Raw genomic sequence first — 17,089 nt, forward strand, 5'->3', positions numbered from 1 at the left:
GCCGCTGCCGCCACCTCCAAGGAGGTCTCCAACGCCTCCCCCGCCCCCGCCTACCAAGAAGCCAAGTACTAGCAAGAGGCCAGCCCCGCAAACAAAGAACCAGTCCCCGCCGGCAAAGAAAGCCACCGTGAAACCAAGGGCTATTCCCAAAATAATATCTGAAGAGAAGGAAGAAGTAACTGATGCATATAAAAAAGATATGTCCAGATTCTATGACAAACTTAAAAAGAATCAAGAAGCAAGGAGAAACCCAGAGAAACCGTACTTCTTCGTAGCTCCAGATATTCTAAGAAAAAGGTGGCTTCTTACCAGCAACAACAGCGGGAATCTCGTAAGCCGTCCAAATCAACGTTAACGGACTATGACCGCACTCTCACCAAGTCAATTGAGGCGGCATAGAAAAAGAAGCGGGCAGGGAAAGGAGTTGCATAACTCGGACAACAATCGCACCAATCAGTCCCCCACTAGTTGTTGATAATGAATATGGTTCGAATTTAGGATTAATGCATCAGGCAAACATACCTCCGGATGTCGATTTGGATCACCTTGGTGAATTTATTGATGAGACTAGTCTCGACCTTTACCAGATGTTTGGTGATGGAAACATTGAGAGTGCGGCGGAGGTTGATATTTGGAAGAAAAAATTTGTACTAGGCCAGAGTCTATACAACCCTCAAGCCTTATGTGATCTGGGGACGCAAATGTACTTGCTAAACAAGTGGTACGTGCAGGCGTCTACCGGTAGAGACTTCTGCGTTGGTGTTAGAATTAGAGACGAACATTGGTTCCATGGCTATGATGTTATATATGTTGACTTTGTAGAATTTCATCAACTATGCCACCTGACCTCTCTAGACAAAGTTATCATTAGCTGCTATTGCCTGTAAGTAATAATTCTTTCGATCTATTATTAAACTCATCATATGTGTGTATATGAATATAAATTATCCTAACAAGTACTATATATATGTAGATTTACAATGACAGAGCTCAGAAAGGAAGGCTGCAATGAAATTGGTTTTCTTGATCCCCATATAGTATTCAAAGACCCAGTTACTCCAAAGACTAATTGGAAGTCTGAGTCAGAGAGTAACCTCATGAACTTCTTAGTGAACCAACGCCACAAGAAGGATATACTCTTTCTCTACAACTTCAAGTGAGTGTTAATAATGTCGATCATCCTTAATGGCTCATATGTTGATTCTAGTTAATTAATGAGTGTTATGCGTTATATCCTATAAACACATGCAGCAATCACTGGATATTGATGGACATCGATCTAGTGAAAAGTCACTTGATAATCTATGACTCGATGAGAAAACCACAACAAGACTACCAAGATATGATAGATATTATGCAGAGGTAATTTTGGTATCTCTAGCAACTATATATACACACAAACATAATGATTAACTATATCTGATGACGTGGTAAATTTTTTATTGGACAGTGTTTGGAAAACCTTTATTGAGAAGCAATACATGGGAAAATGCAAAACGCCACTAAATGTAATTCCTTTGAAAGTAAGTCCCCTAAATCGCATCATCTTTATTAATTAAACATATAGCTTTCACTGGATCACCAGATTGGATGACAAATCTTTTTCAAGTAAAGTGGTGTCTGAGGCAGGAACAGGGAAACAACTACTGTGGTTACTATGTTTGCAAGTTTATCAAGGTGGTCTCCCAAAGAACTCCTACAGAGAGACTCAAAGTACGTTAAAAATACACTATATATTCATTTAATTATTATTATTGATTGTGTTACTATGTCTTTATATATATATATATATATGTATGTACATATATTAATTTATTTTCCTTTAATTCAAACCTGTAGGCTCGATGGTTGGAGGAAAATGTCATACGGCAAGACCAAATCAAAGCAATTCAAGAGTCTATAGCCAAATTTTTTAATGAGCAGATCATCGATTCTAAGGGCGAGTTCTACTTCGACCCAACACTGCCATGGAAGCCAAGCTAGAGGATGAGAGGAAACTTGTTATATCACAACAACTGTAATGCAATCTTTTGTAATATATGCACATGAAATAATATAATGTAAAATACACATATGCATGCATGCATATATATATATATATATATATATATATATATATATATATATATATATATATATATATATATATATATATATATATATATTTCTATGCTTGAATTGTGTGATTTAATACGTTCATTGTGCTTGAACCGAAACATACTATACGCGCGTATAAATGTATAATTAGCAGCGTACAATACGACTTCGAAAACCTATTTTAAAAAGAAAACAAAAAATGAAAAGAAAAGAAAAAGATAAAAAACCTTTAGTCCCGGTTCGTATTACCAATCGGGACTAAAGGGTGCCGATCATCGTGGCATGTCAGGAGGCACCTTTAGTCCTAGTTGGTGTTACCCACCAGGACTAAAGGTCCCTTTTTAGTCCCGGTTCCTGACCCGGGACTAAAGGACCCTCCTTTAGTCCCGGATGCTTGCTCCCGGGTGGTGAACCAGGACTAGAGAGGGTTCTCCACCGGGAGTAAAGCTCTGTTCTCTACCGGTGATATTAATACTACATATATACTCATAACTACAGTACTAGTACTTGCTGATCATTTCTTGGTTCGTGTGCATGGATCGATATCCCGAGAACGATCCTTCAGAAATGGGTGTAAACTAATGAGTAATGACAGATATGCGTTGATCCATCGAGCAACCACACTGTATATGTACGAGTAGTCCATATACATGAGACCCACGAGACTAATTCATAACTATTAATTTGTTTCTATAATGTTTTAGCCAACGAGTAGTCCATAAGTTGGTCCCATTTGGTATAAAATTTGTCATATTCAATCCTGTGCAAGATCAAGAAAGAGACAGGAAGGAGTAAGAAAAAGTAACATTTTTTATTCTCTACGGTAGTTCAAAAGCTTATGGGTATATTTTACAAATGTACTACTCTGTAGACTAGTTTCACGACGTTTCAGTTAATTGGTGGGTATTATTTTAGGTCCCGTTTGACAGGGCTCCGGCGGCTCTGACTCCCGCACCTGTCGATCACTCAGGGCCGATAGGTGCCAGTAGAGCCGGAGCCGCAGAGCCCAAAAAACGAATTTCTCTAGCTCCAACGATGTCTGTGAGAGAGGAAAGAATGAGAAAGAAAAATAGCTCGATAAAAGTACCGAGTGTCGACCTCTCAGGGGCCGACAGGCCAGAGCCGGAGCCTAGGGCCCGCTCAAACGGGGCCTTAGTCTCCGTGGACTGCTTTTAAGCAACATCGTGGCTGCTCTCACAGTAGGAGGGCGTACGAGCTAGGGCTGTATACAATTCACCTAGCTACTGTAGCAATATTTTTTTGAGACACAACGGCCGGTAGAAATCAGTATTTGATACTGTAGCACTTTCGTTTGTATTTAACAATTATTGTCCAATCATGGTCTAACTAGGCTTAAAAGATTCGTCTCGTAATTTACAATCAAACTGTGTAACTAGTTATTTTTTTATCTACATTTAATACTCCATACATGTGTCCAAAGATTTAATGTGATGGAGAGAGAATGAAAAAACTTGGAATCTAAACAAGGCCCAAGGCAGACTAGTTTGACTGAATTTTCACAATTATTTTCTGAGTTAAAGTATTGCATATATTATTAGACAATATAGTTTTCATATAGTATTTTTCTAGTCCTCGGCAATATTTTTCGAGCTGCGGTATTGCATATTATTTGTAAGACAGTGGAAAGTTAATTCCAGTCTCCATGGCCTCCTTTGGAATGGGAATTTTTTTTACTGTTTCTTGTATCTTTTCTATGAAGATAAATTGAAATTCTTATATGATTCACGTGAAATTCCCACGTTGCAAAAGAGCCCTATATTGTTTACATTGGCATAGCTAAGTCCCTTTCAAGAAGTATATATTGGCATATACAGAGTTGATATCATAAGAACAATGCCAGCAATAGCTGTGTAGCCTATGTAATAAGCAATAGCTGTGTAGCATATATATATTATTACATATTTCTTAGATTTCAGAATGAAATCTAAAAGTTCTCTCACGCGACGAGTTCGAGAGGGGATTGCCGAAAGGTGAGAGGCTTAGAGAGGAAAATGTACGTTAGGCTACAAGACAGCCAGGTGGAGGACACCACCGGCGGCAAGAGAAGAGGAAGACTAGATAGGAGCAGAGAGACACAAGAATAGCCCAACCATAACGAGTTAGTACGAGATGGGATTGTCGTTCGGAAGAGGTGGGGCCTTATAGAGGAAATTGTACGTTAGACTACAAGCCATCCTGGTGGAGGACACCACCAGCAGTGGGAGAAGAGAAAGACAGCAGAAGAGCAAAGAGACACACAAGAATGGCATAGTGATAACGAGTTAGCACAAGGGGAGGGGGTGGCGGGCAGTATAAACAACGCACACCCCCAATTTGCAGTTCTACGTTATTATTATTCATGGGGAAAAACTCAACAATTCATAATACAAACCAGGCTTGAAGTCATGCACACGTACACACATGCACGCATCTGCTATCCAAAACCATTGCAAAATGATTAATGCATGCGGTGGCACTGGCACCGTACCTAAGCACATCTATAGCCTATAGGCTATAGGTAGCTAGCTAGTGCATATGCATTGACCAAAACTGCAAATGACAACAATCAGATATAAGTATAATATCTTATGGCAACTTGGCCTGCAATCAGTTTACCAAGCAGCAGATTGGCAACCATCGCACGCTCCGTACAGCGTGCGGTGGCGCATATCCTATATACAATTCATTTTATTTTATTACTTCAATCAGCCTGTTCAATTGTTGGTTTCCGCCGGCCAACAGTGTTTTTCTCTCATAATAAATCAGCAACCGTCGGACTTATCAACCCAAAAACCAACCAGCAAACATGCCGAATGTCTCAATAATTCTGCGAAGCCTATACGGCAATAACTAAGATGTAACCAACTAATTGTTAGTATATGGTAGCAGTACAATATTCTTTTCTTTTCTGTGTTGATTTATGACATGTTTATTTGCCTCAGAAAAAACGTATACTTCTTTATTATGCTGTAGTTTAGAAATAATTTCTTTTTTTTAAATGAATCAGGCAGGAGAGCTGCCGATTATATTAAAAAGAAGATAAGTCCAAAGTGGGCACATGCTAATACAATAGCTACCAACAACTATGCCGGAAAACAAACTCAACCAAAGGAAAAAAAACAACTTTGGTCGGTCGGATTGGGACATCGACACAAACCGCACATAGACGAAAGCTCAACTCAAAGAAAAAAAGAAGAGAAAAAGAACCACCACCAACGCCAAACCACCACACTGCACCCCCAACTCCCGGGCGTCAAGGATGTCAGGGCAAAAACGTCGCTCGCGCCGTCGTTACCGACGATGATCCACACCGAGCTAGCCAGCTACCAAGCCGGACTAGCCGTCGTATGTCGCTGCGAGCCGTGTAGCCCTCCAACAATTGGATTCGCTTACGCCACATGTCAAGACGATGTACCACACCGGACTAGCCACCGCCAAGCCAGGCTAGCCGCCATAGTCCGCTGCAAGCTGCCAAACCAACGTGTGAGTAGCTACCTAATAGCTTGGAAATCGTATTCGACGCGAAATCGATCAAGACGCGGTTAAGTTTCTTAAGTTAGAAAGCGGATTGACGAGGCTACGTTTGGGAATTTTTATATGAGAATCGGTTTAAGTAGTGACATGGTTTTAGGGTTCGTTTTAGTAGCTTGACATCCCATCTCGAGGGTTAAATAGTTGGTTTAGCAATTGGATCATTGAGCGGGATTTTTTAGCCGCTTTAAAAACCGTGCATGGCATGTTACCATCGGTCGCTGCGTTTAGATGCGGTCACCCTGCCTGGTGCTCGGCGTTGCCGCACCAACCGCCGACGCACATACGCACGCACGCGCGCGCGCATGGCGTCACGCTGCTGGCCATGACCTCCTGCTACCGCGCCCTGGCACGCGCTCATGCATGCTCGCACACCGCACCAGCGAGCCTGGTTGCTCCGCCGTTGTCACGTCCTCCTGAGCCACGCTGCTCACCGTCGCGTCAGCTGCGCACCGGTCATGCTTCGCTCCGACCGTCGCTGCCATGTGGCCACTACTACCGTTGACCCCTCGTGGTTGCACGCGCGTGGGCCTACCCACCTGCCTTCGCCATCATGTCCGCGCGTGATACGTCGCCACTCTCTACCTCCCCTGACTGGCGTCAGCCTCTACGACGCGCAGTACCGAGCCGTTGTTGTCTTGCGGGTCGTGGCGCTGCGGTCGCACGTCGTTGTGCCAACTCGTACGCGCATGTGGAGCCATCACCATCGCGCTACTGTCCTCTCCTAATTAGAAAATGTGGCATGCCAAGCTTCATGTCCCGTCGCCTTGAATCGCGCTGGCCAAGCCGCGCCAAGGCAAAAACCCGCAGAGCTTGGCTCTACCCTCGTAATGGCGCACGTCTGAAGGTCAAGTTGGAGTCCAGCTTTGTGCCAAGCTTGCCACTGTGGCGGTCGTACAGTGTCGGGGCTTCAATTTGAATTTTCCCTTGCCGTCGACCTCCTTAAGTCCGAACACCGTCATCCATCCAATTAGCCATGCGTAGTCCACCTCCTTCCAATTAATCATGCACCCAACTAGCCCTGTTAGTCAGCCAATGATTGGAGTCACCCCGACGAGCATTCATCCTACAACGAGGTAATGCAGGGCATTCTCCTCACGGCGGTCCGCCGTGGTCGTCGAGGCGGGTGCTAGGCCAGGACGTCGCTCCTTGATTCTTTGCCTCAATTGAGCGGTGCAATTGCATCTCCTTGATTTGGTTGACTCGCCCATGCAGCGGTTTCGCCGACAGAGCAGCTGGTCGCTGGGAACGCCTTCGCTGCAGTCAGCGTGAATCGGAGCCACCCTGCGCTCGTGGCCAACCACCTTGCCGAGCCCCGTGACTTTGTCCTGTCTGCCCTACACGTCTCTGGTGAGGCCCTCTTGCTCCTAGGGTAGGCAGTTCAACCGTTTGGGGTCTAGGTCGCCCGGGACACGTTCGTTGCCACCGACGAACTGTGTTGGAGGTCGTTCCCGTGGCCGACGCGCTTGAGCATAGTAGCGATTCAAATAGGACTTCTACATTGTTGCCCATAGTCTTTAGATGGTTAAAGAGTAGTGGCAGAGGCATTGGGCTAGGTAAATTCACCGGCGCCGGTGTTGCCACGGCCCGACCCTGCCGCGGCGCATGGCCACACCTGCACGCTGCACAGTTTTTAGTGTTTGATACCTCGATCGATTACGCTTCGCTCATAGCGTGCTAGGCAGGTGTTGGTTGAGGCTGAGGAGGTCTGTGCTCGCCGATATTGGCCGGTGATGCCGCGACCTTATTTAGTTCTGGCTAGGGACCTTGAAAAACGAGAATTTGGGTAAGAACAGGGTGCTAGATGCAAAGGCTGTGTAGGGTTCATAAACCCAGGGTCCCTTGAGGACTGGCTTCCATGCCCAGGCTCGGCCTAGGAAAACAACATGTAGTTCATGGGCTGGCCCAAGAGTCTAAAACACAACGGGCCAAAAAGGCAGTCCGGTCACCGACCGGAATGTCTACCCAAAAGAACAAGTGCCCGTTTGTCAACTTCTTCGGCCCACCTCTCCGACCGGAGCATTAGCTTCGGGCACCAGCCGTCTCCAAGCGGTCTCTCTAATCGGAAGGCCTAGCCCAAAACACTGCTTCCTACTCTGACCCCGCGACTCTGACCCCGTGATCGGGACTCGTGGGAACCCTGCTCACCGGTCTTCTCCGACGGGCGCACTCAGAGCCGACTGGAGCCATCCGACCAGGGGCGCCCCATTCGATAGGAACCAGAAGACATGCAGAGAAAGGCAAGGCAAGGCTCACAAGTCAAAACCACTGTACTAGCGACCATACCCTACACGAAACAGTACTCTACAGCCACCATCTCCCCCTATAGTATTGTAGGGGCCGCTAAAACTCCCATACGGTAAGCCCCCCCCTCCCCCGCGTGTCTCTGGACATCGATCGCGGTATGGGCACTAGGATTTGCCGTACCAGGTGAACATAGTGCGACTCCTCACATGCCACTAGGCATCAAATAGTATTTACAGGTATCGGCATCCATCCTTCCTGAACAAGATATCACGACCTCCCGTGCACATCCGACATTCTACAACGACATTAACAGTGTTGGGGGCGCCTACCATTATCCAGTCTTCATCAGCATGGGCAACAAGGCTTAGAAACATCCATACCCTCTCCCTCTCACCTGTAAAGCCATCCCCTTCATCTATAAAAGGGGATGCGCTCCCTCCAACAAAAGGAGGTCGACTTCTTCAAGTTTAGACTCACTAAATCGATAGCTCACAACTCCTCAAGCGCACGCTTGAACACCTAGCTCGTATCGAAGTTCCTGTCACTCTTGGCCCTTCCGGTCGGAGGCAACCGAACCTCTTGTACACCCCATCTTTCTCCCTCTCGTTTGTAACCCCACTGTAAACTTCGAGCACCTGGGCTCAGGAATAAAGTCACCGACCGACCCCGACTAGACATAGGGCATGTTGCCCAAACCAGTATAAATCCTGTGTCATTGAGTGCTAGGCCACCTCCGATCACAACGTACAGCAAAACTACAAATATTCACTAGTTGGTCACTTTCTGCACTGACAGTTAGCGCCGTCCGTGGGGAAGACGCTGTACGTTCAACACCTTTTTAGTCATCGGATGGCCCATTTCTTTACCACCCCCGCCGTGACGGGCTCGGGCAATACGATTCGCTTCGGCTCATTAGAGTTTCCCACACTCTCGCCCACCGGGATGTGGGTTCCACCCGTCTTCGAGCTATCCTAGGCCTTCCTCTTCGGAAGCCTAGACTTCATCGCCGACCGACTTGGCGTACTCCACCTCCACGAGGAGGCTCACGACCCGGCACCCATCGAAGGGACGTCCTCCATCGACTTTGGGATACGCGACTTCGACGGCGTGGCATCTATGATTCATTCCGAGCAAACTCTCTGCTCAAACCCCGCTGTGAGTAATATACACACTGTTATATACTTACTATTCTCTATTTTCTAATGATTACCCGGCAGAACCCCATTGTCCCTAACGCAACCACCGTACGGCCAGTTCCTCTACGGCCTCGCGTCTTCCATGGACGCATACGCCCGGGGGCTCCAAAGGTGCTCGCGTCGCCTCCTCTCGCATCCGAATTCATGGGAATGGCGAGCTATGCTCCCACCTGTTTCTTTGACCTCATGGATGACGATGGTGAGAGCGATGACTCCAGCATCGGCGACATGGCACCTAGCCACCATCCGTCTTGGGAATGCGCCATGGCGGACCCTCCGGGACACCCACCGATGGAAGAGGAGGAACTACGATAACGGTGGATGTATGAGCCACCAACTGCACCAGCGCGCTCGGCGCACCATACTGCGCCTTGTGCACATAGACCGGCGAACAGCGCTTGGGGTCGCATCCGTCAGCCCCAGCACAACATCTCGGTTCAGGGGACTAATCCCCCGCAGTTCGCTCAGGCCAGTCAGAACGTGCCACCGCGGCAATGCTCCTACGCGACCTACCTGAGCCGAACGACCCTCGCGAACGGGCAATCCACTAGAACCTCCGGGCACTACTTGAAACCGCCACCGTTCAACAAGCAGAGTGCTCCGTACAGCGACACCGACTCGCGACCTCGCTCCCCGTCTGGGGAACAGGGACACAGCAGATGGGGCACTACACCCTATCACCGCAACAACCACAGAGTGTGGCACAGGAAGCCACAATGGCACCTCACCTCGACTTGACAACCGCCCCGTGCCAACCGCCTGTCTATGCGCGGCTCGGGCCAAACCGAGACACGCGCAGCGTCGATCGGAGTCCCAGCCCTGACCACCTGGGACCACGGACCTTTGTCCAACACCTCTAGCAAGCGCCATTCCCACTATGCTTCAATGGAGGCCGCGACAAAGGTAAGTCCAAGCGGTAGGATCAAGACGAGGGCCCCTCCACACAGAGGGGAAAAAAGAACAGAAAGGATCGCCGCCGACCGGCCAACTCCGTGTTGGCCGCCATGGAAGATTACGCGGGCACTCAGCCCCAGCAAGACACTCCGGGCCACTTCCACGATCTCATGGAGAGCCCATGCACCAACCACGACTACCCCATCAAACACCTCTATAAGGATTGCCAGCTCCTCAAGTGTCTACTGAGGTAACCGGTAGGCCAAAGGAAGAAAAAGGTGAATAGGCTGCAACCGAAGAAGGGGGCGCAGTAGGCAAGGATCCAGACGACTAAAGTGGTCCGACCGGAAGCCTACCGACTGAAGGACAATGATGACGACGCTCTCTCTAAGGACCTTGGAACAACTGTCTTTTCTTCTTTTCCTAAGTTTTAGTCTTCCCTTTACTTAGCGAACGCTCCTATAAGAGCACCCCGACCTGAACACTTTTTGGCTCGGGGCGCTCGGGGGCTCCACTAGGGGGCTCTACTACCCCTCTATTTTTGTTTTTACCTTAAGTACTCTTTTACTTTCATATGAAGAAACTCCTTCCTACCCGAACAAAAGGGCAGTTCGTTCCTTTGATTTACCTTACATAATTTTGCTTTAGAACATTCTGACTGACCGCACCCCGCCTTCTCCTACGGCTATGATCGGCTGAGCCTCATGGGCCATGCCCCGGGCTCGCAAATTTGTAGCCTATGGAACAAATGGGTAGGTACAAGAGAGAAAGAAATTTAAAACAAAATTATGCTAAGGGAGAACTAAGGAATGAAAGGGATCAAACTTTCCCGAACGGAGCAACTCCATCACAAAAACAAAAACTGATTGCAGTCATTAAAACACACACGAACATTTTACGTAGGGGTTCCCCCCCCATGAACTTAAACTTCTTACATTTACAAACTACTTATATTTATCAAGGTATTAAACCGACCCAGCAGCATCTGCTGACGGCGCGACCAACGAAGGCACATACTGCTCACTCCCCGGTAGCACGATGTTCGGCTCGATCGGGGCCAAGGCGACGTTCCCCCCCCCCCCCCGAACTAGGCTCCGTGCTATCTGTAGGATCGGAGGCATCCTCTCCACGCATGCTTTGGGCCATGTCTTGATGGCGAACATCCATCACCCACTCAGTGGAGACTTGCTCTGACACCGACCACGCGTGTGGCAGCAGGCTCTCCCCAATTGACTGGATGTCCTCCATGCTCAGGCCTTTAGCATACCTGCCGCAGATAGCGGCAAAGTTTAGATTTGGGTGGTACGTCGCCACCGAGGTCAGCACCCCCGACGCTCCATAAAATAGGCCACTCCTGACAAGGTCCTTGACCGCGTCTGGGACCTCCGCCAGCTGAACCGCGGGCGCGCTGGTACTTGGCACCGACCCAAAGACTTCTAAGACGACGAGCTAGGTGGCATTGCAGATCTTGCCGAGCTCCCCTTCAAGACCACGTCGCTCTTCATGGGACTTGTCCAGCTCCTTGATGTTTCAGCTAAAGTTTGCCTTGGTCATCTCCAGGTCTCGCTCCAGCGCCTTCACCTTTTCACCTAGCTCTGCAAGCAGGGCGACAAGCTCAGAAACAGGCTAGGGAAAAATATCAACACCACGAGAAAACAAAAAGGTATGCACCGATGCGAGAGGCCTCAAGGGTGGAGAGATCCACTACCTACCGAGTCACCCGCTCACGCGGCTGGGCACTCACGTCCTCCATCCCCATCACCTAGTCCCAAAGCGCGAGCACCTCTCGATCCGCTTCTGACCGGGCCCCCTGCCCCACCTCCAGGGCCTTCTGTGCTGACTCTAGGGCGACCCGCTCTGGCTCAAGGGCTGCCAAGGCCTCTTGAAGTGCCACCTCGGTGTTCGCCAGGGACGTCCGTAGCCCTGCCTTAGTCTCCTCCTAACGGACCTTTGCCATCTCGAGCCCTTGCTCGGCAGCAGTTGCTCGCTCCGCCGCATGCTGTGCCTCCGCCCACGCTGCGACCACCTTGGCCGCCCGGACCTGGTAGCCTTAGGTCACCTTTGATACAACTCAGGCTAGACCTAGTAGCCTTAGGTCACCTTTGGTACAACTCAGGTCCATATTTCACGGGTTCGCCCAGTGCCGCACAATCAGGGACACCCAGCTGCCATGATGTTCATGCCCGACCTGCCCTTGGGCTCATGTTTGGCTCCCCGCACATCCTTACTACCATCTAGAGTGTGCACTTTTACAGAACGGGGCCCAGCCTGAGTTGAGCTACTCGGCTTCGCGGTTGGAATGAGTTATCCAGCTAGCTAAGTGAGAGGCATGCGTTCAATCTTATCAGAAGTGCCAACAACGGTACAGTCCTTAATCAGCACAGATGAAATCACATAAGTCAACCCACACATAGACTCCGTCGGGCCTCCATTGACATTACCCCATGGTTCTTTTCCATGATAGAAAATATAGCCAACTGTGCTTCGGTATCCACCTATATCTCACAGATGAAAGGAAATCACTCGACTTCTATCGGTCTAAACATGGCTAAGCATATATTCGATCCTAGACCTACATAGGGTTAAAGGTATATTTCTGGACAAGGAAATTATATGCATCAAGTGGTTCCAATCAACTCTTATAACCTAATGCATCAAACATAAGGGACTCAAGTGATATTTGTAAAAACATAGAAGGCTTAGAATGCTCCAGGGCTTGCCTGGGATCCAACACTAGGTTTGTGCTTGTTAAACGACACTCGCTTGGCGAGTATCTCTCATCTCGGCACTTGCTTAGTTCTTCCATCTTCGAGATAGGTCCACCATACACCATCTTTGGGTTTGGCTCCAACATCACATCCTTCACATGGTTCATCTAGTGTACCTAGATGAGATGCAAGATGCAAATGCATGAGTATGAAGAATGGTAATATGAGATGCATCACATAATAGCATTCAAGGCAAACATAAGGTCATGCAAGACATAGGCACCTAGAGTTATTTAACTAAACATCACACAACCTATTATAGAGGGATAGCAAGCATATTAGGCATGGCACACAAGTGAACTTAAGTTCAGATACTGCACACATGCATCGATTAATAACTAACCAACATGTTTAGCCAAACAAGAGCAAGCTACAGCAATCACCAAGCATATGTATAGAAATCTAGATAGCAGCACAATAGTCACTTGTTTTATCCATAACTAGAGATCCAGACATCCAAAGAAGGTGATTCTATACTTTCTGGAAAGCTAATGAAATTGCCTACAACATTGTTATTATCACCAAAAGCTTATTCCAAAGATATCCAGGTTAAACATGCCAATGTTTTAGTCTGCATAGAACTAGGATAGAAAAGTAGTAGTACTTTAAAAAATGTATAACTAGAGTTACATACATCAAACAAGCATGAACCTTAACTTTATAGAAAGATTATTAAATTATCTAAAACATGTTTATTATCATGATAAGGTAATTTCACAATTAACAAGGCCAATCAATCACAATTGAGCACCTCTGTCCAGACTTGGACATATTCAGCCATGCAACTTCTCAAGCTTATAACTGGAGCTCTACAACACCAAAAGGGGTGATCTAATATAATTTGGAAAGCTTAAGAAAATCACTATAACTCTTATATATCACTAAGACATGATTTCATACTTAACTAGGTCAAACAATGAAATCTTTCAAATCTGCACAGAGCATAGACCCAACATGACAGATTATTTGTTAAATTCATAACTCCTAAACTATCAGGCCTATGGTCATGAAATTTGAAAAAAAGAAATATTATGAAATTAGATACAATTTTGGTATTCACTGCAACCACAGCAAACATTATTTACACTATGGAAATAATTGCATAAGCAAAACTGCACATGCAGCCCAACAACAGTGGTACAAAAAACTGATAGGAACTTCAGAGAAGCATAACTGGAGTTCTAGACCTTCAACAAACATGAATCATAACTTTTTCAAAATATTATGAAGTTACCACAACTTTCTTATTCTCATCTTAAGATGATTCTATAGTTAACAAGGTCAATTAATCCAATAAATGCATCTTTGTCCAAAACATGGACATAATCTGATATGCAAATTTAGACAGCTATAACTAGAGTTTCACATGTCCAATAAATGTGGTTATAGACTTTTTAGAAATCTTAGCAAATTTTAAACAACTTTTTTATAAACACCTAGAGCTAATTCTTTTATTAAAAAGTCTCCACAGTACCAACAAAGCAACCCTATCTGGGTTTGGGCAGTAACAGCCACAAAAATTTAAGCAACTATAACTAAAAATCTACTTAACCAAAAATTATGCTATTTAGTTTTTTGAAAATCTTAAGAAAAGTACTACAACTAATTTATTGTCATCAAGGCATGATTCGTAACTTAACTGAGCCAATTAACACAAATAAACAGGCCTATTCAGAATAGGAGCAAAGCAACATAGGGCAATTGTTTTTTATAGATCTTAAATTATCAAACCTAAACTTTTGAAATTTTTACCACATCATATACATAGCATCAGTAGCCTACCATAAAAATTTCACATTTATTTGAGCACAACAACTGCAGTTATTAAAAAGACAAGACATAACTAGTATTAAACACCTAACTGCATAAATTGATTTTTTACAGCAAAAACTTTAAACAAAAACATTCCATATTATAGATCTGCTGCATATATAATTTCATAAGGATTCCAAAAAGTCCTCATTTGCTATTTTTGGATTTTTCTACAATTTACTACGATTTTCCAAATTTCAGCCAAAATAAATGCATAAAGGAAAAACACAATTACAACGAGGCCCCTAAATTTTTCCTGAATCAAACCACAGTTGGCTACACTATTCAACTGAGTCATGATTTTTGCACTTAGGCCCCTTCCTTTTCCCTCATTTGAGCGTGAGGTCCCTCTCTTCATCCAACCAACAGAGAGCAGGAGAGGGCCAGCGGGGAGGCCGGAATCCGACCGGACGATGCACGTCAACGGCGAAGGAGTGGCGGGAAGGACCAGGGGCGTCATGCGCACCCTCAGGGCTGCTTGGCTCGGCCATGTGTGAGCGAGCGACCGCGGCGACACAGCGCGCTGGTGGCAAAGGAGTGGCGGCAGCAGCTGGCTGCCTCAGGCGAGAAGGAGCGGCGCACGATGTCGAAGGCTCCATGGTGCACATGAGAGACAAAGGGGGATCGAAGGATGAGTGAGGGGCGGTGACCGCGGAGCTCAGCGGCAGCGTCCATGGCGGCCACGACCAGTAGCGCGCGCGACGCTAGAGAGCGAGGGAGGGAGAGGGGAAGCTCGTCGTGAGTGAGGAGGGAGCGTCTACCACTGCATTGATGCTAGGGGATGGTAGGGGCATGTGGCATGGACGTGGGATGTGCGTTGGCCATGGTGGGGGCGCCCTGCCTGCATGGTGGCCACGTGGGCATTCTATCGAACTGGTGGCGTGCGTGAACGAGCCCGCCTTTGGGTCTAGATTTTGGCATGTTCGGAGCATATTCGTCCCTAGGTGCTTGAAGCAAGTTCATAACTCTCTGACTACACTACAACATTTCTTAAGGTGCCATGGTCATTTGAGTTCTGCATCCACAGGTAATTAAGCTCTAAGATGGCATTGTCAGCGGGAAAGGTCCGGGTTCATAAACTTGATTTCAGAAGTCAAACCTTGGTCAAACCAAAGTCCATTTCATTGTACTCCTTCGCCGTTGTACTCCACTAAAAATTCAACTTTTATTAAAGGTGCAACTCCATGCAAGCATTGTAAGCGATTGATCAACACAGGTCAAAATAGCATCACAGTAAAGCTTAAATTAGAGTTTTAGACCGATTGAGGCATTTTCTAGCCACTTGCTCAACATGAACCCTTCATAACTTTTGTTCATGAGTGTAAGTAGAGTTGTTTGAGCTAGGTTGCAAGGTTTGGTTGATGGCCTATAATTCCATTCACTTAATAGTGCAATTCAAGCAAGAATGTAACTCATCATTTCATGTGACTTTTTAGCTCCAAACTTCATGAAACTTTTCCACTGGTCAAGATGGATGCATGTTGATGAAATGTACATGAAATAAGCATGTTTAACATTACTCTTGCATAATCTTAACAAGGGTCCACATGTAAGTAAGGGTGTGTTGTCCAAGTTTAAGTTGGAGCTCACTCTTGTAGATTTGATCTTGACACCTTCATCACCACTTAACATGTCATGTTTGAGCTCAAACACATTGCTTAATTGGTGACAAACACCTGGGGTGTTACAGAAAGCATAACTGGGATGGTGGTAGGTGTGATTCACTCAACGTGTAGAGTAGATCTGAGCCGCTTGGACTCTGGGGCATTACAAATGGTATCAAAGCCGACCTTCACGGTCAGGGGTGCGGACATGGGGCTCGTTGTGTGAGTAGGCCCTATGGGATGCATGGCGTGGCACATGTGCTAGCACTATATGCACGGTCGCATATGCTAAGAGGGAACGTTCCTGGTCATCGTTTGCTCGGTTGTGGATTTGTTGGGCTGACGAGGACGTCAGGCTCTTTGAGGGGGTGTATGTGACATCCAACCTAGTTTAGAATTTGGCCCATAGTGGCCCATGTGCATGTTAATGAGATATTGTGGGGGTTTAGTCTGACATTGGTTGTTAAAGGTGGGTTAGACCAACATATAAGGCTTCTAGAGTCCATCCCACCATTGCTAAGTTAATCCTTTACCGCGGAATGAGGATGAAAGCATAAGTAGGATGGTGGTAGGTGTGGTTCACTCAGCATCTAGAGTGGATCTGAGCCACTTTGACTCTGGGGCATTACAGTTAAGGTGGATTGATCCTTAACCTTCTTTGATACCAATTGAAGGACCAACAAAGGCAACCTGAGGGGGGGTGAATTGGAGCTGATTCCAATTTTGTTCTGAATTCAAGCGTTGTCCCAAATTTGACCCCAAAACTCTGAAAACTGCAAGAGGTGCTCAAACTAGTCAACTCGTGACTAGATGAACAACCCTAGCAATGCCAATAACATAGTGGAACACAATGGAACATAGCAAAAACGAGCACTAGCAAAACCAGTAGAAAACTACACCATGCAGTACACACCGGACTTGTTTAGTAAGCTGTCCATTC

This window comes from Miscanthus floridulus, chromosome 16 (genome assembly GCF_019320115.1).
Source record: "Miscanthus floridulus cultivar M001 chromosome 16, ASM1932011v1, whole genome shotgun sequence".
NCBI lineage: Eukaryota > Viridiplantae > Streptophyta > Magnoliopsida > Poales > Poaceae > Miscanthus > Miscanthus floridulus.